Genomic DNA, 27,210 nt, shown 5'->3' with positions numbered 1-27,210 from the left:
TGTCTTGGACACCTGTGAAGCTCCAACTACAGAGACACATACTACAATAAATGAATTGCTGGTTTTGGCTTATTCATTGGGATTCTTTAACATTCCTTATAAATGATATTTGAACTGCACACACTGACCAGACATGACCAGCAGGTGGCAGAAGCGAGCAGCGTGAGACCGCAGTGCAGACAGCGATCAGCCTCAGTCTGCTGCAGTGGCCCTCACACCAGTGCCTCCAACAACTGGTGTCTGGGCTCTGCGCACAGCATCAGAAACCTCATCACGTCTCCGTCTAACAGCTAAAGTTGGGTTTAGCTGAACTGATGGAACCCCTGATTTTATCACGGATGATTTATAGGGGCTGTGTGGAGCTGCGGGTGAGTCACAAAAGGATGGGGAGGGATTGTGAGCCTAAAATAATAAAAATAAATAAATGTGGAGAGGGCGGTTTGTATCCCACTGTGTGTGTGTGCAGGGAGGGGAGGGGATGTCGTGCACTGCCGTGACTAAGATAGAGAAATAGTTCAGGGCAGACAGTGTGGAGAAGGAGTGAAACCGCACAATAAAAAATGGGAGTGAAAATAAATCGCACACACTCTCCCTCCTTTCAGTCACAGCACAACAGAGAGCTACAGCAGACCTGGTGGCAAGTGGCAGTGACAAAAACATGACAACCTATCTTTCCTCGTCTTTTTTCTTGGAGAGTGCAGGAGCCAAACTCCCGTGTGGAGTAATGTGCGTGTATGTGTGTGCGAAGAATGTGTGTATTCTGTGCCGGCGGTGAAAAACTCCATTGTGTCTCTCTGCTCGCCTATGCTAATGTGACTGGGGAGTGTGGGAGCTGATGTAGCACTCGTCGTATTCGAGCAGCATGGAAGTTTTGTTTGCAAATCAGATGGAGCTGCAGAGCACAGTTTTAATTTCTCCTTCGTCTTCTTCTTCTTCAAGAAGACGCTGAGGAATTCCCGCCTTTGTCGGAAAGCCGATTGCGTTTATCCCTGTACAAAAACACACAGGTGCGCCTGGTGCGAGACACCAGCAGACTTAACAAAGCCTTACCTTGACACCTTGGATGATTAGTCAGGTCGGCCTTGCCTGGAAGAGAGCAGATAACAAAAAACGGGGGGGTTAGATGAGTTAATGTTATCCTTGGAGGGCGGTGTTGTTCTGCGAGTGTGTGTGCGTGCACGGATGTAGGCTGGGCAGGCATGTGAGTGGGAGAGCAGCGAGGCTATTGAGTGTTTGTTTTTTAATGCCCGTAGCAAATACATATTGGACAACAGGCTGCTTGCAAGCTCTCATGCACAAACACACACACACACACTAGCTGTATGTAGTACACACAATAAGCACTGCACAGCATCTTTCACACATGCGATGTATTGATTAGTACCCGAGAAGATCATAACCAGGTGACATCATCGCTCAACTGTGTCCCATAACATGTAACGTGCACAGTATTCACTGCAGTATTTTACATTATACACATACGGTGTGCAGGTTTAGTTATACCCTCTGATTTTGCTTGAAATGACTTAAAAATAGTCCGAATGCTTTGGGGTCCTCTGGGACAGTTACCTCACAGACGCCGTATCTGACCTCGCCTGAGAGGCTCCTGTCCAGGTGTCACTATCTGCCGCTGTGTGCCAGCTCGCCCGCGTCTCGTGCTGGCACTTAAACCAGAATAATTACCGGCTGCCACGGCGCTGCGTCGCCATGGCAACATTTCCTTCTACCCATCGCCGCTATTTATGGTGGTTGAGTGGATAAAAAGGGGGGGGGGAATAAATAAATAAATCTCCACGGTGATGTTTTGTGAAAGAAACTCATAGGAGATCATGAGCCTGTAACTGGTGGTTTTGGTTGTTCCCGCACGCGTGTTCAGCTCGGTAGGGTATCCTGCTCGACTCAATTTAGCTTCTGCGGATCGAAACTAATCGTGGAACCACTAAGCCAAACTTCTGAAACATCCTCAGAGTGCTTCAGTGTTTTCTTGAAAAAGTCAGCAACAGGTTGTAAGGATAGTTTGCAGTTCACACCTCTTTTTTTGTATGTGTGAGTGGTGTGTGAGCAGTGTTAACCAATCTGCAGACACATGTAAGCAAACCCCACTTGAACACTTAACTTTGGATTTCTCAGATAAGATGTTTTAATATGACAGGAGCATAACATTAAAAATACAAAAAGCAAAACATAATAACACAATAGTTTGAAAAGTTCTGAATGTATCCTAGTAAAACGTTACAGGGGTGTAGCCTGAGGTCATCTTTAACTATCATTAAAATTTGGCGTACATACACCAAGGTCTTCAGTGTCAGCTCACTGATTACAAGTGACTTCACTCAGAAACCAAGAGACACTTAAATACAAATACATGCATAACTGCACCTTGTCAATAACAAAGCAGTGAAAGGACAAAGCGTACTCTGTCTATTTTACTCTAAATTGGACCAGAAATTACAAAATAAACATCATACTGAATAAAATGAACCTTAAAACCAGTAAATGAGACCATGACCTCACCATGAACCTGTTTAATGAGGTCATAGATCAAGTGATGAGTAGGGGCATTTTCTCATAGACTTCTATACGATCGACACTTTTCCCCAACCAGAGCAGTCACCCCCTGCTGGCCAATAGAAAGACTGCAGATAGCAAGCTTACAACATAAATATAAAACGCCTTTAAGGCACTCTTTCACTCACTTATACAGTCTTAATATTTAGACTTAAGGGTAAATTCCTGGCACATGAGACCATTCCCATACTTTCCAACATTCCAAGGCACCAAAACTCTCTCTGCAAAAGTCTTCCACTTATCATCTTACTCCCAGAGCAAAAGAAGTTGGATACCACTTTGGGTACCCTGCTGTGTACAAAATATGCGTAGAATAAACCATCCGCTCTGTCATCAAAGCATACTTTTCTTTCCTTAATGCTTCATAAACACTACACGTTAAAGCTCCGAGTATCTTTTTCACAGCGGAAAGCTCTCCACAGGCCACCGTTATGTGATACAAGACTTCAAGCCAAGGACTACAACTGTGCTTTCTTTTGCTGTCACTCTCCTTTCTCCAAGCGCTCCCTGGCTTTGATGAAAGAAAGCAGAAGCCTTGGAACGGAGAAAATCAGTGTGGATGTCTTCTGTTTACAGAAAATAACCGACTGGAAAAGTCATTTTAGAAGGAATGTGTTTGGAAATTCGAAGGTAGAAGCCCAAATTTTACCCTCACCCAGCTGCCCACACACACTGAGACCTGACATAATCATAAGACAGACCACTGCAGGACTTAATATGCAAGACACCAGAGCCAAAAAGCCACGGCATCTAATCTGAGCCGTGCTGCTCTACAGGAAGAGCGTTTGCCTGACTCTGAGTGTGGGTGTGTGGGGGTTTTGTCTACTGGACAGGTCACTGGCTAGAAGGGAAAGGCAGAGAAGAAAAATTAGCATCCACAGGCGAAAACGGCGCTTCGGTTTCCACGTATACTCTCGCAGCCCGTGTGACACCTCCCTCTGCAGGGTCCTCTGGGTGCACGCAGACGGGGAAGGTTTACAGCTGGATGTCTGCAGCGAAATGAGCCCGGGGAAAGCTTCTCCGAGGACAGCCAGAGGCATTTCCACAATAATAAATAATCCAGTTTTCGGGAGAGGAAGAGCCTCCACTTTCTTTAAGAAGTCGTGCTTGTGTGGAGCTCTGCAGGAAGCCCCAAGTAACCTTTCTAGCATCATAAAAGGAGCTAGAGAAGGGTTTATTGCAAACAATGAGGACTTCTGCTTCTCAACATCATTCTCCACTGATGGGAGGGGAGGTGATTATCCAGAATCCATCTTTACAATAGGAGTATATACAAAAGACGATAATTTTCTGTGACCTTTCTGACCAGTAGAATTACAACAGTGCACTTTGGGGCAGGGGCTAAATGTAATCCAAAGACATATATATATATATATATATATGTATATTTTTGGAGTGGGAATCACAGAGTAAAGCCCCATTCGTACAGGATTAGTATCCCCAGGGGACTTCATGTGATTTAGAAATTACCCCTCACGTCTGTGCTTCGTGCAGCACATTTGCACGGGAAAAAACAAAGTCTGCGTTTTACTCAGATTTACTGACATCTGTGTTTGCTAGCCACAGAATCTAATCTGATATGAACAGGCTGCCACATAATAGCTTTTAAACATGCTGAATGCTGCCTTGCACGTCCGCCTGCATAGTGCCACACGCCCTCCTCCTGCTATCCAAACTTTAATTTCATGGAGCAGTCACACCAGATTATGATCACCGGTGGCTTTCACAGCCAATAGACGTTGCTAGAGGTAAGTAACGCTATGCAAATACTGCAAAACTTAATAATTAATATAAGCATTTTTTAAAATATCTGGCACATTCCATGGCAGCAATTTAAATCAAACTGTTTTAATTGTGCAGACGTGAACACCGTAGTCACATTTTGAAGGAGGTGGTCTGTGGCCCGTTCCAAATAAAAACTGATGGTTAGAAAGTGATTTGATTTTAATTTATGCTGCAAGTCTGAGCTAAACGTGGCATACAGACACACTCAAAAAAGTGATTCTTCACCCAAAAGTAGCAGCTGGAGCTTTTCTATGTAAAGTTACGCAACTGTATGGTTTTCCTCCAGGTCCTACGTGTAATTAATGACTCTAAATTAGCTTTAGGTATAAGGCACTTAAGTCTATAAAATGTCATTAAGCAATATACATAAATATTTCTCATTCCATTCCATTCCGGCTGTATAATACACGGTGTGTGTATTAATGTTAGTCCACTTCTGGGCATTTGATTTGCTCTGACTTGCAGTCCACGTCTTTTTCGCGTGCGAGTTTTGTCTTCTCTTACCTTCAGTTCATCCCATCCTCATTCACTTGATAAGCACTGATAAGAGGAGTCACAGAGACTCTGCTAAGTCGAATCCCTTTGGAGCGCCTTCATGATTTAATAAAAAACGTCGATACTTCGTGCCAGTGTATCGATTATTCTGCTCTAAGAGGATGTGATGCGACATTGCCGTGTTTCTTTTGTCTCACCCCTGAAATACTGTGTTTACCAAATGTGCTATGAAGCCATCTCAATAAAGTGGAAAACAGCAATATGCTTGCAATGCCTCCCTTTGCTGCCATAATAGCATCAGAGTAATGTGGACATAGTTAAGGGAAACTGATGACCTCCTAGTCTTCCCAATCAGTGCAAATGAGATTTGCATGCACACACACACACACATTAATATACAGAAGCACACATATGCAGCATTATTATGATAAATACAGAGATGCATGCAGACACTCCTGCAGGCTGTGTGAAAACAGAAAAAGACCCCCCCCCCCCCCCAAAAAAAATGCTCCATGAAATCCAAACACACTACTGAGCATCTTGTGACTTGACCGGAGGGCCATTTGCTTGGTGGAGGGGGGTGAGATAGATGGGGGAGGGGAGAAGAAGGATGGGGGACTGATGTCAAGGTTTAAGAATTGAAGATTAAAAAGGGAAAAAGAAAAAGAAGCAAAACAAAAGGACGGGGTAGAAAAAAGAAAACGGTGTAGAAAAACCACAGCTACTAGAAGAAATAAAGAAGGGGGAGGAGTAAAATAAAAGCCGAGACAAAAATACATGGCGGCAGAAAGACCGCATAGGCAAGCAGTAGTTCACTGTGACACACACACACACACCCATCCCCAGAGACGGTAGATGAAATACAACTCCTCGACAGGATGCAGTGCAACAAGGGACCCTGCCCCTGACTGAGACAATGCAATTAAATGCACGCACACATGCACAGAAACGCCTGCAGGTGCTGCAGGATCTGCTTACTCAAATCCATCACAGCAACTGAAGAAACTGTCAAGTTTCAGTTCAGGAAAATGTGTGTGTGTGGGTGTGTGTGTGTGTGTGTGTGTGTGTGTGTGTGTGTGTGCGTGCGTGCGTGCAGTCCAGGCCTCGCACAGTCTAATTCACTGATCGCTGTACACGCCCGCATGAGCCTAAGCAATGGTGCGTCCCCATGAAAACAGGTGCTTGCGATCAAGACACATAAGAGTGTTGCCATGGCGACGCCGGCCATCCTAAGGGTTAATGGTTTTAGTCTGAGAAATTGATCTATCCTCCCTAAATGGGGAAATTGAAACTGCATAATTTAGCAAGGCTGCCTCATTTTCTCTCTCTCATATTACAAATTTGCGTGCGTGCGTGTGTGTTTGTTATAGATTCATCCACAAGATGACGACCCTCCTCCTTACAAGTAACTATATCTGCTGGCGGTAGCATTTACAATCATTTCCCACCAGGGACATGTAAGTGAAATATGAAGCATGTAAACATTTTGTAATGATCCAAAGAGATTAAAGGAAATGTACAAAGGAGCAAAACCAACCTATCTTTCATTTTCTACGTCCACAGGATTACATTTACACATATATCTTATTTTTTTTAACTTTCTTATACAGAATCTTTAGAAAAAAGGGGGGCTTATTTTAACAGTTCAATGCCAACTCCCTTCTTCCTGAATCCCAAACAGCTGCAGGGCTACAGAAACAGCAACATGTGTCTTAAGCTTTCACCAGAAATGACACATCTTCTCTCTCCCTAAGCTTTTCCCTGACCTGTCCTGACCTCGCGGAGCCACTGCAGTCCACAGAGGCTCTGGGCATATGTGCGAGGATTGTGTAAACATGTGCGCGCGTCTGTAAAATCTGCCTCCACTTAATGTCACACTACCCCATGGGAAAAGCCACATTTCCTGCCTTCCTGTGCCAGTTTTCCATGGTGACCCCAAAGTCTTTTTAGAGGCCCAGGGAGATTTCTTTCAAACGCACTCGGAAACGCAGCTGAACCAGAAGCTGCCGGGCTCTAATTGGATGGGCAATAAGCATTGATTTGATTGCCTGGCTGGATAACCTCTGGCATTCTGGGAGCTAACAAAAAATGTTTTCTTTGTGGCAAAGGGAAGATCTCAGGTTCACAAACTATATCCTGAGCAAAATTCACACATTTTTGCCATCAGAGGTAGACTATCCTCCCCTTTTTCTTACTTTATCTGCTCCTTTATCTTCTTCTTCTCCTTTTCTTGCCAAAGCCCCAAGCAGCTGCTCTGCATGTAAATCATTAGGACTCGAGTCCGTGAGCGTTTGTTCAATTAACCTCAACAATGTGTGTCTGTGTGCAGCACGGAAAACACAAACTATTAAAAGAATATTCACTCACAAATACTGCAAGCATCTCAATTTCACTTCTGCTTCATTTCCTCTCTTTCCTTCCCTTCTTTCCTCCTCATGGTGAACAGCTTTCTCGACCTCGCTCAGTTGCCTCCTCCTACATGTGATTAATCTTTAGCTTTCCACTGTTTCTCACATGCACACACACTCCCTCCACTGAAAAGCAGAAGTGCACTCTTGCTGTCAAAAATATCACCTATCGGTAACATATACTGTAACTGTCTGCTGCCCTAAACTCCCCTCTGAATGTGACAAAGGCGTGCTTGTGGTTTTTTTGCTTCTCTGCAGGAAAAAGCAAACTGAAATTTCAAGAAGCAAACTGCAATCTGCACCACAAGCCTCCACGCGCACCTCGACAAAGCAACTTTTATTATCCCCGCTCGGGCATTAAAGACGTCTGCCGTTGTTTCAAATTGATTAGCTCGGTGTCGGCGGTGCTGCGCGCCTAATAATAAGATGCTGAAGCACAAAAACAACTTTAGTAATTGTGCAGCCGACCAGTTTACAGCAATTAAACAAACCAGCCGGGCGTGTCATCCAAATATGTAAATGGAGGCATGCTGCCTTTAATGAAAAAAAAAGAAGAAGAGATGGATTGTTGTAACGATTTCAGGGATTGTCACTCACATCGTAGGTGACCTTCTTGGCAAACACTGTGGGGGGATTGAACTGTTGAACTCTGGGAATTTGAGGAGGGACAGCCTGGACGTGGGTTGTAAAGTGTGCCTGTTTTTGTGTGTGCAAACATGCGCCGTGGCTTGTTTTGACTCCTGCTCCCGGCCCAGAAATTAGGAAATCAGATTTATTCAACTCCGAACGACCGCATGCATAAAATTTCTCCATCACTGTCATCCCCAGATGAAGATTATCACCGGGGGCGAGCGAGGAGTAGATATGACCGCATCATTATTCAGTGGCATTGGCCCTTTATGTGTTGAATAGCTGCCAAGATAAAGGGATTATCAGGGTGGATGGAATAGGATGAAGGGTGCTGTGTATGTGTGTGTGTATGTGTCTGTGTGTGTGTGTGTGTGTGTGTGTGTGGTGGGAAATCCACTGAGGTAATTCATTCTAAAAGCTGCTAATGATATGCAACAGATGCCTGTTCTCGCTCCGGCGAACGCGCGCACACACAAGCCCATGCACATTTATCACACTGAGGTGACACATGGACAACCCAGACGCACACTTTCACTGTCAAAGCTGCGAGCAGCCACAGATGTAATTCTTTCTTCTTCAAAGCCTTGAAACCACTCCCCAAAGCTGCCACTGCTTCTGCTCTGAAAATTGCCACATGCCACTTCATTTATCTCCCCCTGTGACACCAACCCTTTTGGACAAAAGACACGGGCCAAAAAAAGGAAAAGGGATTAACGGAGGTGTGCGCCTGCGACTGAAATGGAAATGTGATCCATCTTTACGAGGCTCGGACAACAGCAGGGGCGGGTTTATTAGATGACCCAGACGGTGCTATTGGTGGTGGTGGGGTGGGTCTGAGCCTCTCTAAAGGCTTCTATAACACATTGGGGCTTAAGTAGAAAGTCTGCTTTGCTAATTGGTGTACGTGCGCGCTTTGAAAGGAGTACTGGGAGGCGTGCTGTCGTGGCCTCTGACCTTTAACAGCAACACATTTTTCAGACATACTTTAACAGGCTGGTAATTTTCACACAAATGCACGTACGAGCCTTATCCAACCCTTTCCGGCTCTGCTGGTTTTACCCCCTCTTTAACATCCTATGTTTTGTCTTTTCCCCCCCCCTGAGTTTCCTGCCATTTATATCCCTGCTCTTGTCCTCTCTTAGTCCCATTTGTCAACCCTGGCTTTTAACAATCAGCAGTTAAACCTTTTCGGCTGCACCTTCAGAAGCCTCGTCCTTCTTTGGAGCTCGCCATCGCATATTCAACACGTCTTCTAGCTGGACCATAAAGATATGGTAAAATATGGAAGCCTGCAGGAACTCAAAGGGCACATCTACAATCGGGAGCAGCCGGCAGGTGGGGAGTGGGGTGGTGGGGGTGGAAACACATGGCAACCCCCATAAGAGCCAAGCAGGGGGGTAGGATGCTGCAAGACGTGGCAACCTTCAGACGGCTATCTTCAGATTTCTGGTTAAATTCAAGCAGCACACGCCTGAGCAACACTCGAAGATTGCAACAGCACAGATGCGGCTCTGCCTTCACCGTTCTCACAATTCCATTTGATTTCTCATTTCACAGACCAGAGGTTATTCCATTTTTTATAGCGGTGAGCGGAGAGAGGGCTTCCAAACAGAGAGTAGGAATAAAAATCAAAAGCAGATATGGAGAGAATATGCACAAAATTATTGTTTTTGTTAACAAAGTCTATATTTTTTTGACTTTTTGGGAAATATGCTTATTCACTTGTGACTCTTGTGTCTTTATGGTAAACATAAAGTCCTTACACTTTCAACCTGACACTGCCGGAGGCTTCTTCCTGTTAAAAGGAAGTTCTTCCTTCCCATTTTTGCCAAAGTGCTTACCTTACAATATTAAGCACCTTGAGACAACTGTTGTTGTGAAATCTGTTCGTAATTCAGTGAAAAGCCTGAGACACAACTACCTGCTGAGCGCATAACATGATGCCGCTTGTCTACGAACCGGTTGAGGAGGTGATGGTGACAGGGTGTTTGTAGGCCCCGTGAAGCTCTTTAATACACTACTCACAATGTAAAGCAAATGTAACTTTATAAAATATGCACCGTGTAATCAAAACAGGAACCTTTGTTGAGACTTTGAGGTTTTAAAACACTTTTACTTACCAATATTTCTAACCGAGGTAGTTGTATCAGCAGGCTGCCTGCAGCCTCCAGCAGAGACTTAATTATGCTCTGAATGTAACAGGCACAACTGAAGCCAAAAACTGCATAATCCCACTGCTGAACCCTGTGTCGTCAACACACTATTGCTCAGCTACATGAACTAGAGGGCCAAAGCGTGTATAATAAATATGTAACATGGTAGAATATTTATTTACAAAGCAGCAGTGGCTGCCACAGCCCTTCTCAAATCAGTTAATGGGGGCGGCTCTGTGTGTCCCCAGGGAGGGCTGAAAACCAAATGAACCAGCTGAATGTGCATCAGAGCAGTAAACAGGATGCCGGCTGGTGGCAGAAAATCTGCTGTCAGTCACACACACACACACACACACACACACACACACACACACACACACACACACACACACACACACACAAAGCCACACTCGGGAATTTAGACTCAAAAAATACACCGAAAATGGTCACGCACACGGAGTCATTGGAATAGAGATGAACCAATTAGCAAGTGGCAGACATCAGTGTGACAGAACGAGGTGGAGGCAGAGAGGAGTGAGTGATGAGAAAGAGAGAATATATTAGAGCGCGCTCGGTGTGCGGGCAGCCGGCCGAGAGGAAAATGCAAGTGAGGCACCTTCACACTCTGACACTTTCAAGGAAGCTGAGGTGGCCAGTGGCAAATCCACCCTGACGCAGTGGGTGGATAATGTGGCAAGATGTGATGTGAGCAGAGAGCAGGACACACACAGAGGTGACACTCACTGATATTATTCACAGACGCGTACGGACTGAGAAAGGTGAAACGTGGAGGAAAAACCTGTTTTATACCATCAGAACTGCTTAGTGGAGGGTCCCTAGCTTACAAAACTACACCTCCCACACCTTTCTTACTTTGCCTCAGGGCGGTGCTTCATATAGGAAGAAAGAGCCTGCAGACTTTAAATCAAATCAGGCCGTATAGACTGTACCTTAACTCGAAATCAGCACCGTCTGTTTAGGGAGGCCAACAAATTTTGATGATAATTATTATGGAGAAAAAAATATTAAATGTATGTTTTTAGCACAGTGATGCAGACATATTGCCTCATAGGAAGAAGGTGTCTTCAGGTCCTGTGAGGCCGGTTTCTCTATGCTTGTGTGGGTTGTCTCCAGGTACTCTAGCAGTCCAAAGAGATGCACGGGTCAGGTTAATTGTCTGCTGAGTGTCAGCATGAATGGTTGTCTGTCCTTCTGTGTTAGCCCTGTGATGGACTGATGACCTGTCCAGGGTCTGCCCTGCCTTTAGTCCTATGACAGCTGGGAACGTTTCCATCCACCTGCAACTTGACTTGAATATGAAGATGGATGGATATTTTTATATCAAATGAAGCGCTTATTGTTTATCTACTCAGCTGTGACAGTTTTCTGCCACATGTGCTCAGAATAATCTAAAAAACAAAGCCAAAGGTGGTGCATATTGGACACCATTTGGAAACCAATATATGAGTGATATATCAACCAAGACCGACCAACCAGCTTTACACAAATAACGGGTTTTTCTGTGGGGGAAGTTACACATTACATATTTTATTTATGTAGTGGTGTATCCAGGTTTCTCCTGGTATGTGGAACGGCAAATGACTTGACTAGTTCTTTCTTTTAGAGGACCTGTGGATGTTTTATCACTAAACTGATGTTGATTTTTGTTCACCACGTAGTATTCCCTAATTGATGGATGATTGAATGCTACCTGGTGTAAACGTTCGTAAAATTGTGTGTGGGTGATTATATGAAAATTGTTTTGTATCTGATGAAGGTCAGCTAGTCTGAAGCTTTGTGACTCAATAAAATAGTGGTAAGTGTGCAGAAGTTAAAGTTCTAAGACTTGTGCAAACTCCTCTGCGCGCACAGACGTCAGAATGCACACTCCTCTCGAGTGGCCCTTAAAACCAAGAGCCCTTACAATACAGCGTTTGTAAAAGACCTCTCAACGCTCCTGACCGCCAACTCATATTAGACCATTAGCAGTGCCCTGGAGACTTAACACACTGCACAACAGAACCACTCTACATCGCCCTGACCCCACCAGTGCTGCTGATGGAGATTTTATTTCTTGTTGACATCACCCGGGGTGAAACACGTAATACATACGACACGGTATGGTGCTAAAGCTTTATGACTTCCTGAGTGTCTAGCAGTTATTGTAGGCCAGACTATCAGGACAGACAGGATGCTTAGTGTAGCTCTGAAGGTTTTCCCAAAGGAGGAAGTCAATTAAAGAAAAGCCAACACGATCTCCTTAAAGAGAAGCTGAGTGAACGAAAGCATCTCTTGGATTTCTTTATCTCCCGCAGACTTTAAAAACAAAAGACCCGAAATACCATGAAAATACAATTCAAAAGAGAGCATGCGATCTGAAGATTAAGAGCGAGATAGAAAAGGCACCCAGTCTGCCGTAAGCTGACGCAGCAAGGAGCACAAAATCATCTCTTGAGGAGGAATTAACAGCGTGAACAAGGCCACAGACGAGATTGCAGATAAGCTGCTTTGGGTACAAAAATGACATTTGCAATCCCCTGACTTCCTACAACAAATTTGTTGTGCAACACTTTCCTAGAAGCCTCCATCAGTAGACTGAGCGTGGAAGGATGACAAATCGAGAACTTTAATTCCAAAGTGCATGTAGGAAATGTCATTTTTAAATAAACCCCTATGCTACAAATAAACACCACATTCCCGGAGTTCAGTCGAAGTTAAAGAGTCCATCGGGATGTGCGCTCGGTTGTGTGTAAGCAGGGCTTCACTTTCCAAATGTTTTCCAGAGAGACCTCTGAGAATATCACGGACGCAAATGCCTTCCCAGGCGCTCCAGCACAGGATCCAAAGAAACAGAGAGAGGGATTCCCGTGAGGAATGCCTGGAATGTAAACAGGCCACCCACGCAAAACGAAATCACACATCCTTTTCTCTGCATCAGAGGCCGTGAGATGACGGCCTCAGCTGGAAAAAGATGCCCCAGAGAACAGTGCAGTTTGTCCTTCTGGTTTACCCCTTTCATCCGCACACATCCCTCCAAAAAAGAAAAAAAAAAAATCCCATGAGAGGCTCCAGGAATGCAAATGCATGCTGGGAAATGTGTCGACCTTCATCCTTTCATTGCAGCAAACATCCTCTGCGCAAAGTGTTGCAGAGTTATGGTCAAAATGCTAAAACTTAGAAGAAGCGTTCTCGTAATCTCGCCTACAGACAAACTATATACACACGCGAGGTACTCTGAGGCAGCTGTAATTAGAGTGCAGTGGTCAGCCGTCAAAATTTGAAGCTTTCTTTATGAACGCTCCCTGGTTTTAACACCTTCTCAGCCATACGACACCGCTGCTGTTATTAGTCCTATGGCCCACATAACCACCTGCTCCAGAAATGACTTTCTGGGTCGGCGGGGGATTACTGTACGGCTAATGCTGCTGCACACCAGCAGTCCTGGGGGCCACAAATGGGTCAAATACCGCTTGCTTCATTTCAAAAGCATCATAAACAATAAAACATGCAACAGTGACACTCAGAGCGCCTTCCTTTGAGACCTGAAATCCACAAGGGGGCTCTGTGCAATTAATTAGTAGGAGCAAATGTAGGCAAGCGAAAGTAAACAGTGGCTAATTTCCTGTGTTTTGACTTCTCGTGGCCTTGCTCGGTGGCTATTCCTCCTGTTTAGCCGAGCGGCATTAGCCACCACCCCGCCCCCCCGTGCATGTGGCCGCGACAGTTATTGTTCTGCTGCAAGGCCGCTAACAAACAGCCGGCTGGAGCCCGTGTTGTTGTGGCTAAGTGAGCCACAACTGCCTTTAAAAAAACCCACAACAACCTGGCAAGCATTTGAAGTCCCCCGCCTGCAAAAGGGTGGATTCCTTATTGTTTAAAACTGGAGATTCCTTCTTTAGCAAGGAGGGAAACCATGTTTTCATTTCAGCTTTCATGTCCTTTTTATAGAGTGTTTTGTCTGCTATGAAAGTGCTGACACATTTGTTTTTAAAAAGAAAAAAAACCTCAGGGGTGAGGAACAAGGAACAACATCTGAGGAAATACAAAAGGCGGAGACAATCGCATGAAGGCAGAGAAAGTAAAGCCTATTTTTAACTTTAAACAGTTCATCTGGAGTGGAAAAACATGGCAGACTTACAGTGTGTAATGTTTAAGGTTTACTTAAAAGCTCCCTTATCACTGGTTCCTATTTAGCACTAATTAAAAGGAGACTGGAGAGGTAAGCAACACGATAAAACAACACACTTCCTATGGTAATAAAGGCCTTTACTGCATGGTCATCGAGGACCATTAAATTATCCAGGCTGCATTAGTAAAAGCGTCCAGCTGAGAGGCCTTTCATGTCAAGATCTCTTAAGGTAAAAGAAGTTAGAACACATGTCTGGAGTTATTCCAAAAGGCCACCAGCTGATCTTCAAAGATAGCTGCAGGAAATGAAAGCGATACAGAGCAAAGAAGTAGAAGAAGCTGCTGAGCACCTCAATCTATAACGCTCGAAGGAAAGCGTGGACTTTAAAGCTGCAAGAAAAACACTGGATGCCTTACACACGAACACAAACTCGTGATTCCCCTCACAGGGAGTGATGACTGAATAACTGATCGACACATCGAGCTGTTGGTCCACATGATGGTTTGGTAATGAGCCCGATTCGGAGATTTGTTGACTGGAGCGTGACACCGTTTCTGAGGGAATGTGGATTTTATTAAATTTTAAAGTTTGAAGTCAAAGCAAAGACGAGGAAGTCCTCGAGCGGAAACTGATGTGTGACATATGTTACAACCTGGACTCGAACACGCAAGAAAATAAGATTCATTAAACCAGCGACCCACGAAGAGGCGCCGCTGGAAATGCAACCGCACTCACTAGCCCATGAGCCACACGTCTTACTGTTGACTGTCATTAAACTTTTACGGGTTTTTCCCATTTTAATCTTTTTAAAATTATTCCTTATGATCTATTTGGTATTATCTTAATGTGGTTATTATATCTTTCTATTTTTTAACTGTAAAACTCGTGCTTTCTGTTCTGTATGTTTTTATATTGTTACTCCATCTACATCGACTCTTTTTTAAATGTGCTGTTCGAATAAACGTGACTACCATTAAATACTGAATATGCTATCTGCAAGTGTTATTCTCAGCTTTAATGGCTAAACATCTGTCAGCGTCTAGCCTTACATAAACTAAATTATTGAACTGAACTGGAAAAATAATAATAGTTTGTACAATTTTAACAAGCTTTATAGTCAATATTTGGTATGACCACCTTGATTTTCCAACACAGTCTGAACTCTCTTTGGCTTCCTGAAGGACTTTTAAAGATCTTCTTTTGATGTTGGCTGACTTTTGTTTCATTTTCTGTCAAATTATCCCGGCTGCTTCAATAACCTCGAGGTCTGGGCTCTGGGGAGGCCAATCCATGACTGATAGTGTTCCACTGTGCATTTTTTCTACCTAGGTATGCTTCTAATGCACTGGCAGTGTGTTTGGGATCATTGTCATGCTGAAAAATTAAGCTGTTGCCAATCAGACACTGTTGCAGCCCCAAACCATATCAGCCTCCACCATGTTTTACAGTTTCAGACCTCTTCCGTGCACACAGATGGTGATCTTCAGTCCAGTTCTTGTGTAATTTGGAACACCGGTTTTCCTTCTTTATGAATTGCTTTTTGACAGCCACCCTTCCACTGAGACTATTTCTAATGAGGCTTAGGTGAACAGTAGATGGATCATCTAAAGGTCCAGATCTCACAGGAATTTCAGATACTGTTGATCTGCCTAGATAGTTTTTTTAAAGCCTGCCACTTCTTCTTTTGTCCTCTACTTCTCCAGTTTTTAAGGACACACTGTGCCGAGAATTCAGAATATCACTCTGAAAATCACCATGTTGGTGCAAAGAATTCTCTTTTCTATCTGTCAAACTGTGTATCTTTGACATTTTCATAGATTCAACTAAAGGAATAGGAACGTGTGTTTCGTGACAGGCTGCTAATAACAAGGTGACTAAAGATACCATTTAAAATTGGTTCTTTGGTAAATTGTCTGTTATGTGTAGACACTACACCAGCTCATACTTTGAGGCAGGTGCCTTTGCTATTCATTGGTCAGAAGACTTTTGCATAGTATTGCGTGTTATGTGAAAAAAATCTTCATCAGTTAAACATAGTATGACATAGTATTCACACATATGTGTAGTCTCCCAAGATTACACATATGTGTGAACGCGCACGCTGCATAACAAACAACCAGGGATCAAGAATAGCTTGTTAACATCCCATCTTATGTTCAGAGGTCGAAAAAAAAAACTCTCCCCGGGTCTTATTATCGCCTGGCACGCTGCCTTGCACCAAAGCAGCGTGTCCCAATAACAGGCTATAAAAATGACAATGCGCATCGACGGCCTCAGAGACGCTCGGGGAGACTCTCCAGAGGATATAAAGCAACCTTGAAGTGTGACGCTGTGGCGCATGAGAGATGACACATCCACAAGCGCGTACATGCTCCCGCAGACGCAATACATATTGATAATCCCAGACGACTGGCTGGCTTTGTACATCAGCGGCGTGTGTCTGGGGCGTGTGTGTTTATGTCTAAGTGCGGGGTTGGCCACATGACAAATCTGCAAAGAGCAGAATGTATGAACGTCGTGAGAGTTACAGGTCACTGCCGATCGCTAGAAGAGCATTAGCATAATCCTATGATAAGTCATGAGTAACTACATAGTAATTATGTAATTATTAGAGGGTTTAAACCTATGTTTAGCCACAATATGACGTGCATTCAATTATCTGTCATGTGCAAGCACAGGCAGCTTGGTCAGTATCTGGGAGGCTTACCTAAGTAAACAACTCTCTATGCAGGGTTTATCTCCAGGACAAAATATTAAATGCTGCTAACATTTGGTGTAATCAAAAAAAGGCTTTCATAGAGCAACACTCATGTTGTGTAGCAAAGGCTTTTGTGTTGTTTGTGTCTGTCGCCAGGTAGACTGTGACTAAAGAGGCACCAGCTGCTTTGGATGCCGCAGGAACGCGTCACTGACTGCAACTGAGCAATGAAGTTTCGCTGGCTCTCTAAATCACAGATCCACACACAATATAGAAGCAAAGTTATGTGTGTACGTGTGGGGTGTGTGTGTGTGTGTGTGTCGGTCATCCTGCTCATTCGTTGTAATTCTCCCATAATCCTTTACTCTGCAAAATGACACAGCTGCCAGACATATCCTCTTTGCTGGCGCCTCAAACCTCCACTTCTTTCCTCTCTCTCCCACTCTCTTTATATGACACACACACACACACACACACACACACACACACACACTGTGACACACACGTATTTAACAACCATCAATCATGCACAGAGATTATCTTGACGATTACATGATCAGCATCATGTTAACTCGTGCACTTTACAGTAAAAGCATGACACAAGTATTTCTGTGATTCGCAGCGCACAAAGACGGGCCTCCGTCGCCATGACAACCCGATTCCTGGAAACAAACAGGATCTCCATTCTTGATGCATTTATGATTCCTCATCTGTTAATTGTTAAAAGAAAAAGCATCGCGGCACCAGTTGGGGCAGGAGGAGGATGATGAAACAGCGCGCTGGCTTCCTGTTTGCGAGGACAGAACACACCCTGTTTACACAGCGAACGCACAAAACTGCTTCCTAATCCCCCACATGGCTCGGTGCTGGACTCGGTTGGTGGAGTGGGTTTTTGAGAAGCACCTGCTGGGGACTTATCAGCTCAGTTTAGAGGAGTTTTTAAAAAAAAAAAAAACTCACCTGATTTTGAAATCGGGTTGCATCGCGCTCAAAAGGAGAGAGTTCACAGATTTCTCTACTCTTAAATCTCAAACGGGCACGCGCTACAAGATTTTGAAATAATGGTGCAACACACACATTGAGAAATCTTTAAGATGATCCTGGCAGAGGGAGCAAAGCAGCATCTTATGTGCGGATGAAAAAGAAAACTGCGGTGCAACAGCTTGCAGCTTAGCAATAAGCAAAAAAGCAGAAGGTTGAAGCTAAATGAAAGGTGCTAGAGAAATGCGGTCAGCCTATTCTAACTTAGTCTATTCAGAAGGGAGAATTTAGCGTCTGTATTACATATATATCTCTAGCAGCATTGCTAAGTAGTAGTAGTTAACGATATGAGCCTCAGGGGCTAGAATGGCAACAGCTGTACTTCCATCTCAGCTGACTAACGCACCGGTAGGCCCTGCGGTAGTTTCAGATCTCATTCTCATTGTAGGCTCTCCATCTCGATCTCAGTGGCCGCTTTGAAAGTGTTGATGTAATAATAATCACAATCAGCTGAATTTTAATTTCTTGTGACACCCTGATGAGTATAGGAGCAGTTTGGGAGGTTTTAGACTTGCGCAGAAATGGATAATCAGAGCCAAAAAAAACACAAAACAAAAAAAAAAGAAATCTAAAGAAAATGTAACTACCAAAGGTCCTGGACCCGATTTACCCCACTGAAAGTTCTGGTGGCTAAACTGACCCTAAAATCTTAAGAGCCAACCACAAGAAAGCTTCTTAGTTTGTATGACGCAAGCAGAAAAGCGCTCCGATCGCTGCTTTTCACCTGGCAAAATTAATTTACAGGCTCTCTGATATAAGACAAAAGGGAAGATATCAAACAAAAAGAGCAGACCAAAGATGTGGAGCACCCCACATGCCGCGCTGGCACTTTGGTGATGCCAGTCTGTCCGTTCATTCCCTAGCAACCCTGTAACCCGGGGCGACAGGGCCTCAGCAACAAACAGACAGACCAGAACTCCGCTTGCTTGTTGCCAAGAGGCTGATAATGCAGATCTTTTCAGATCTACACACAAACACACATAATAGGAACACAAAGACACGAACTCACACCTCCAGCATATACATCCAATATTGCCATCATACTTCATCTGCTCGCACTTGTATGCAGTCATACACAGTGTAAAGCAGGAATAGAGACATTATACATAAGCGATATGCTGCTTAGCAGCAAAGTACGTTTTTCCTGGCTTAATACATCCACAATATTAATGATGATGGCATTTGTTAAGTTGAATTGATAGAGACAGAGACATGCTCATGTCACGCATTCTGGTTTGAATTATTAAAGCTGTCAAACTCTGCACATCCACACATAAAAAAACTTAAAAAAAACAAACACTTTTTGCAGGAAAGAGTTTTATGTCTCCGTCTCTGAGCATTTACACAGATTCTTTGTCTGCACCGTGTGGGAGGGGTGGAGGTAGGGAGGTGGAGGGGTTACCGAGAAGTCTGCTAATTGGCAGGGCTCGCCATTCTTCAAATGACTGAGTAACTGAAACAGTTAATATCCTACCTCAAGAGAGAAATGGATGAGCCTCGTCATTCATCACCTGTAAAACAAAAACAGAGAGTTGAGAGTCAACACACACGTCTGCCGGTAACGTAATAAGGACACATAACCCCAGAATATGCAGAGAGCTCAGGAAAAGAACAAGCACACTGTGTGATTCAAGCAGGGATTCAACATCCACTCGAATGGCCTCCTCGCAAATTCTTGTTGATCGAATCTGAGCATGCTCGGTTGACAACGTCAAGTTAGGGAAGCATGAGCGGGATAACCCTGATATAAAGGATAATGTGCTATATGCTCCCTTCCAGCCCTTAGTGGATGCAACATAACAGGAGCAGGGGGGAGAAAGTGCTGAAAAAGCTCCCGTGTGAGGCGGCAGCGCAGACATCAGAGCAAATGGGATGTGAAGTTTCTGGAACAGCGTCTGTATTGTTGGGGGGACGCAGCAGGGGGGCTAAGCTCATGCAGCTTCTGTTTACTGACAGAATATAGGAAAGCACAGCGCTCACCTGCACCTATTAACTGATATTGCGTCGCAAGCACCCGTATCCAGGACAACTACAGAGCTTACAGATATTCTGCCATTAAGTCTGAAAGAACTGTGTGGGTAACAAGTATTGCAGAGTCATTAGTAGTGTTCCTTTCACTGTTACAGCCTGTTTAATGAGAGGCCACGACCACGCTGTCTGAGTGATTAGTTACTGTGGCGGCTGACGGCCAGCACTTGTCTTTGTATGCTCAAAATATTTGGAGGGAAAAAGGAGGTCTAACTGTGCGCCACGTACCTTCAATCATTCCAATACCAGTTTCTAGTCTACTTCCAGCCCCCTTTATGTCGTCTAAAATGCTATAAAAACAAAAGATTTACAGGAATTCAAAATCAAAGAGAAACCTACACCCATAGGCACGGAGCCAGAAATATGTGTTCAGAAGCCAAACCCTACTAGCTTTGTTATTTTATGAGGTATTGTGTAGATGACAAGAGTCTAAAAATAACCTTCATAACGTGGCTGAAAAAAGCCAATGTCCCAGCTTCATTTGTTGCTCTGAGTCAGGCTTTTAAATTCCCAGTTAATGACCTGTTTATGAGCTCAGTGCCGCGAGTTTTTCATTCTCTCTCTGCCTCATATATCGTGTACATGTACATACCCATACATATACATACATATATATAGCATATTTATAACGATGTGTATAGGATCAATGATGGAAAGTGACTAATTATAGTGTGAATCGCCCCGTCCTGCGTCTCTCCTGCTGAAGGAGCCACCGCAGCTTGCTCTTTATCGAAACCGACACAGCTGCTTAAAAAAACAAAACAGGCCATGTCACATTCTTTCTTACTGGTACTGACAGGCTAGGAGGAAACAAATCTCTGAACATTTATTTAAATCTGACAAACAATGCAGAAGCTGAACACAATGGCATGAAGGGAATGAAGGGAGGATGTAAATAAAACAGCTGTAGAGGCAGATTAGTAAGCAGCTTATTTTAGTGACCTTTGCGGTCAAACGGCAACACGATACTCTCTGTAACTTTTAGAGATGATGATGTGGAGAGAGGTGAATTAAAGTATTAATGCCTAGTGATCGATTAGCAAACATCTGATAACCACCGGTTTCTTGGGAAAATTTATATTCCCCAACCGGTTGGTGAGTGGTTGTTGGAGGTTGATGGCAGCTGCTGTGAAATGTATTGCTTAAGTCCAAATCATACAGGTCTAGAGAGAAGTCAATGACATCCTGGCAACCACTGGTTGCTAGGGGAAAATGAATCTTCCCCAACCAGTTTGAAAGTGATTAATGAAGGTTACTGTCAGTTACGGTAAAGAGGTATCTGGTGCTGCACTGAAAGCCTCCCTGTGATTGCATTGGTTGCACGCAGACTGCTGCAGTCACTTATTGTTTGCATGCAAGATGCAAACACGCTTAAAACTAGCAAAGTGGCAGCGGAACTTGAAGTTTTGAACGCAAATTGGAAAAATTAAATGTTCATCTTCAAAGTAAAAGCTGTGTCTTGTGTAACATTGTTGTAGTTACTGAGTTTTTGCTGACAAGTCTCCATCTTACACACAAATTAAGGGGAACTGCAGCACTGTGGGGGTAGCAAATCATAAGGAGGTTTTTTGGGTGCAGCACCTTCTTTGTGATCAGTTTCACCCAGTGATAGCCAGCAACCTCCAGCAACCACTCTCCAACTGGTTGGGGAATACAAATTTTCCTTAGCAACCACAGGTTCACAAGAGGTTGCCAACGGTTCTCTAAGCCTGTGTGACTGAAATCTAAAGTAAAATCCTGAATAAACAAGCGGAGAAACACAACAAATGCAGAAGCATCCAAATCCATAAATTGTAATATCTTACATAAAAAATAAAATGCTTTTACTCATTTCACTAATTTGTGCTTTCCTTGTGTCCTCTGCCCTTATTATGCTCTGTTAAAGGATGTCTAAATTGCTAAAATGCATCTGGAGTACAGAATACAGCAAGCCTGTATTACTACACAGTAGAGCTGGGCGCTATATCGAGTTTTTTAAAAATATCGATATATTTTTATACGAGATATAAGATGTGACAATATCCTTTATATCGATATAGTCTATGTTACATTATAATTATAGTTGCGGAGCCGCAAGTTTGCCTCTCTTTCGTCCACTTTTGTCTTTACGCAACATTACTCGACCTCGCCTCTCCTTCACTGAACACAACTCCCCCCCCTCCCCCATCGCTTCACCTGCAGGCAGCGACAAGATGGACACGGCAAATCTCCGTTAATGAGTTACTGCGCATTTTATGTGATACACAGCGCTCAGCAATCTGTCAAAAAATGTTTTAGTTCGACTTTGGTAAGCTACGGAGCTGCACCGCTTGATGGATTGTCGGAGCATTACGGCTACCGAGGAGCCTCGCGGAGTGATACGTACTGTGCGTCAACGTAATATTACCGTATTGTGTGTGTATAAGGACCATAAACGGCACCTGTTCAGAGACATGGTTACGAAGCGGATTTCAAACTCCAGGCTGTCAGTCACGCAGTAGAAGTTGGGAACAGAGCAGCTGTGAAATCTGTCTATGTTATTATGCTCAGCGTCTTTTAGTTTACATTTTGACTGCACAATTGTGAGCTCTTTGTTATGCACAAAACAACATAGTTTTCTTTTATTTATAGAGCATCATTATTTAATAAATGCTCATAATTTATTTTTGAGTAGTTTTTTCATGTACATCTATGCTGTATGTTAATAAAAGTGCCCGTGTGACATCTGGGACACAGCTTTGACTAAGAACTCTCTTTTTGTTCTTACTTTATGGCTTTAAAAAAATATCGAGATATATATCTTATATCGCCATCCAGCTAAAAAATATCGAGATATGTATTTTGGGTCATATCGCCCAGCTCTACTACACAGAGTTTTTACCTTCAGCTCATAAAAGAGGCGTGGCGCACAGCTGGAACATACGAAGTGATGGAGGACTATAACAAAGGGCTATAACAAAGCAATGTACGATGTCGCTGTGTCAAACTACACAACTACAAAACAAGTCTGTCTCATCATCTGCCTCGACTCTTCTATCCACAGGTTTCTGTCTTGCGCTTGTGTCTCTCGTGAGTCAAGGAAAGGAATTGGGAAAGTGCAATTTGGGAAATGAGAAAAGGTTCAGATGGCAGGAGAAAAAGGTCAGAGCGAGTTCAATGCGGGGGCACAAATGGAGAGTTTCAGTCACCAGAGCTTTCCAGATGGTTTCAGTAGGAGTAAAGATTGGTCTCAGAAAGACATCGTGGTCAGCGGCACACAGTAAATGACCGTGATTCTTGTGCACTATTACAGGTCGGTGTCAGATGTGATCACACTGTCAGCAGGAACAACAACAACTTCAACAACTAGACAAAGTGGGTCATTTTTATTGCACATTACAAAGATGAATGCACATTTGAGAGCTCAGTAAGGGAAACACCATAAATACTGATATGGAAAAAATGTGATATGATCAGATAAGTTGTACTTTATGGTATTCACAACAAATGGATGAATGGAACTGTGGTGTACACCCAAAGATTAGGACAGGCCTGAATGCTTGACCTTTACATCTGGTGGCTTTGATACCCCGTAGGGGCATTTAGCTGGTTTGTTTCATATCACTACAAACTATTCAAAGCTGTGCTGAGTGCTCACCTTTAAACTCAGTGAAACTACTTGTTGGACAGGTCTCTTCCAGAATAACAATGATAGACGGTCATCTTCACCAGATATCAACCCCACTGAACCTGAGGGAGGTTTTGAATCCAAGGTGTTAGACAGCACTTTAGCACCTTATGAGGAAATATTCTTTGAAAGAATGGTATTTTATCCCTCCAGTAGGATTACAGAAACTTGCAGAACCAATGAAAAGACACAAGCCAACTACACATCTCAAAAGTAAGGTAAGGTTGATGGGATAACTAAAAGGATAGGATAGGATAAACCAAAGGATGTAACGTTGTACAAAAAGGAATATCCATCACATAAAGTTTAAGGGACCTGTCTCTGACCCAGAGTCGGCATTCTGCCCTTTTTCAGCAGAAAAGGAGTTTAAGTATCTCAAAGTGAAGAGAAGTGACAGATAGACTGGTGTCGTATCTGTACCAGCGCTGTGCTACTCTGGTGTGGGGAAGAGAGAGCTGAGTGTAAAAACGAAGCTGATAAATTACCCGTCGACCGGTCGAACTCTGCATAGTGACCAAATAATAATGAGATGGTAGATACAAGTAGAGAAAATGAGCTTCTTCTGCAGGGTAGCTGGGCTCACCCTTAACAACAGATTGAGAAGTTTGATCAAGCCAAAGTGAGTAGACCAGCAGCACCTTCACACTATAAGGAGCCAATTGATATGGTTCAGGCATCTACCTAAAACTAGAAGGCCTCAGAGCAGACCCAGAACACACTGGAGACACTAAAACTCTTAGGGATGCTGTGGTATTCCTGGATTTCTTTGCCTGGACTGCTGCCCTGACGACCTGGATGGATGGATGGACATGGATGGATGGATGGACATGGATGGATGGATGGACGAATGGATGGATGGATGGACAGACGCATGGATGGATGGACGAATGGATGGATGGATGGACGAATGGATGGAACTCCTATTATATTCCAGTCTGATCAAAAGTTGAGGTTCAACCGGGTTATGAACAGTTCTGGTACTTGCTTTGTTCTGTCTACCAGTTTTTCACCACCAGCTCCTCTGTACACTGACTAAATCTCTACAAGCTATAAAAGGTTGGGGCCTCACTTCAGGATTAGGAAAATTTTCCAGAAGGACCACGTCAGACTGAAAAAATTTTCATCAGTGTGCTAGAAATTTCTAAGATCTGTTATGTCTAGCAAATCTGTCTCGTTTGGCCCATCTGAGAGTTGCCACTGGCTCTTATCCCCAGCTATGTCCTTCCATTTCTAAATTCCTCTGGATCAGCGAACACTCTTGAATTCATTTCTGAATGAGTCATACGCAAACCTCCACCTAAAGTGCACCCTTTAATAAATTTCCACTGTTATCCCTCATGATCCCACAGGGAGTCTTCATGTTTGAATTCCCCCCTTTGTTTAAGAGTGGTCGTAGGTTTTGGTTTTTTCTTGCAGAAACGGTGTCCCCTGGAGAATTATTGTTCTGTTTTAGAAATTACTTCTCATTCCACAGCTTCATCCTGCACTCGATCAACTTGAAAGAAGACTGTGGAAAGCACTTTCCTTTACGTCTCTACCCTGGTTTCATCTTTTTCTCCTCTTTGCCGTCCTCTCCGCGCCCATTTTCCTCTTTCCTCTTCAGTACTTGCTACTCTTTTTATCTTCACCCCTCCTGTCTAATCCTCCCTTTTCTTAAACTTTCCTCTCCTCCCATCATTTCCTCTCTTTTCTTCTCCTCTCCTCAGTCCCTCAGTATCTGTATAGCTAAAGGGCCTGGCTCAAGTTCAAAACCTTTTTCATGTTGCTCTTTAGCGCAGCTCAGCAGAGCACCCTGCTGTGGTGGGTCTCCTTGCTTTTTTTCAAGCTCACATCCCACATCCATTCCTCTCTTTACCTCTCACTGGCACTCAGATCACTTCCTTTACCAGGAGCTAGAAGGTACACCGCTTTCATCTTCCCCTCCTCCTTTTTCTTGCTCTTGTCAAAACTTCTACGTCCACTGTCTGAAGAAAAGGTGCTGCTTCTGCAACGCAACCCAAGCGTTTAAGCTTTGCTGGCATTTTTTTTACTCCCTACTCCCTAGGCCAAGCATGCTGTCTTTGCAATTTCACTGATCTATAGAAGAAAAAAAAACATTGCACAAGTAAATGATCAGCAAAACGTCAACTCAGGTGTTGCACATGACCACTGATTTTGGTTTTATCCTCAGCTTCATTTCTCCGTGTAACTTGTGCTTGAAATACACAGTTTGCTTAAAGGTTTTCAAGATAACATCGATTTGGGTCGAGGTTACCTTAGAACTATTAACAACTGAAGGACTAATTATTTAAATTATTGAAAACATTTCTAGTGCAAACAGCTGATTCACACTACCAAAATAACACCTCAAAATTGCACGTCTCCTATTCTTCTATAAAATCCTAACAATATTTAACCCAATCACAAAAATTCTTCCAATAAAATTACTTTGAAAAAATACAAACATTTAATTTTTTAATAAAAACTAGCGTTGTGATGATGGATGACGATGTCAGGGATAGATGGCCAAATTGATGAGCGAAAGCTCTCCCATGGAGGCTATTTTTTAGCTATTTTTCTTACTGATGCATTCATATAATATCATTACTATGAGGTTCATCATGAATTGAATCTGTCTCGCTATAGTTTCATGTTGCACCGCGCCATGCAACTGATGCTTGCAACACAGATATGTCCGGGCATGCACGGGCAGATACCTTCTGCGAGCTTTTAGATGTAGCGTGTGGAGCTGCTAGACTGATCCATCATCATCATCATTATCAAAAATCAAATAAAAGAAAATGGGACGTTTCCGACTGCTGGATTGATTTTAAGGCTAAAGTCTAATATGACCATGTGCTTGGAAACATGCCAGCTTGAATCATCTCCATAATGTTTCTTTTTTTTCAGTGGTCATTTCTGCTGGGGGAAAACTCCAATGTGAGCGGGGAGGGGATGATGAAGAACAGGAATTACAGTCAGAAAAAAGTCAGAAAATGTTGTGACTTAATGCTGTTTTAGCTGTTTGCCTAATAAAGTCTACGTATTTTCCTGCAATCACAGCTGCTCAGAACGTAGTACAGGTCATGTGTTTATACACCACTCTGCATTTAATCATTAGTTTTTATTGATCTCTGGCTCTCTTCCACAGTGTCTTTTGTCCTGTTTTCCTTCCCTCACTCTCAACTGGGCATGGCAGATGGTTGCTAACTAAGTCTGTTTCTAGCAGAGGTTTCTTGCTGTTAAAAGCAAGTTTTTCCTTCCCACTGTCGCCAAGTCCTTGCTCATAGGGGGTCCTCAGATTGTTGGGGTTATCTTTGTATTATTGTAATGTCGTTACTGTGCAATATAAAGCACATTTGAGGTGATTAAGCAGTACACAAACAAAACTTGAATTACAGTAAATTACTAATCAGAAAGTTGTTGGTTCAATCCCTGGTTGCACCAGTCTGCATGAAAGATACTAAATCCAATACACTTATGAGAGAATGAATGGGTGTTAATATTAGATAGAAAGGGCTTAAGAGTAGAAGTAAAGTGCTTGCATGTGAATAAGTGAATGAAGTGTATTGTATAAATTGCTTTGACTGCTCAAGTTGAGTAGAAAAGCGCTTTATAAGAACCACAGAGCTGAGTTATGAAATGCTGCC

General features: G+C 43.4%; 1 protein-coding gene across 3 annotated transcripts in view; it reads right to left on the bottom strand.

Moving 5' to 3' along the window:
* Positions 1-27,210, bottom strand: part of pag1 (phosphoprotein membrane anchor with glycosphingolipid microdomains 1) — a 60,642-nt gene that overhangs the window by 21,654 nt on the left and 11,778 nt on the right. The window contains exons 2-3 of one of the 3 annotated variants that reach the window (XM_005478486.4): positions 19,382-19,418; positions 1,051-1,086 (exon numbers count right to left, since the gene is read on the bottom strand). The gene's annotated coding sequence lies outside the window, so the exon portion shown is untranslated. Of the gene's footprint in view, positions 1-1,050; positions 1,087-7,215; positions 7,375-19,381; positions 19,419-27,210 lie in introns of those variants that run through there. The other 2 variants (XM_013270689.3, XM_019350912.2) reach the window with 2 other exon arrangements.

Source organism: Oreochromis niloticus, linkage group LG22, assembly GCF_001858045.2.
Source record: "Oreochromis niloticus isolate F11D_XX linkage group LG22, O_niloticus_UMD_NMBU, whole genome shotgun sequence".
NCBI lineage: Eukaryota > Metazoa > Chordata > Actinopteri > Cichliformes > Cichlidae > Oreochromis > Oreochromis niloticus.
This window is presented reverse-complemented; position numbering and strand designations above follow the sequence as displayed.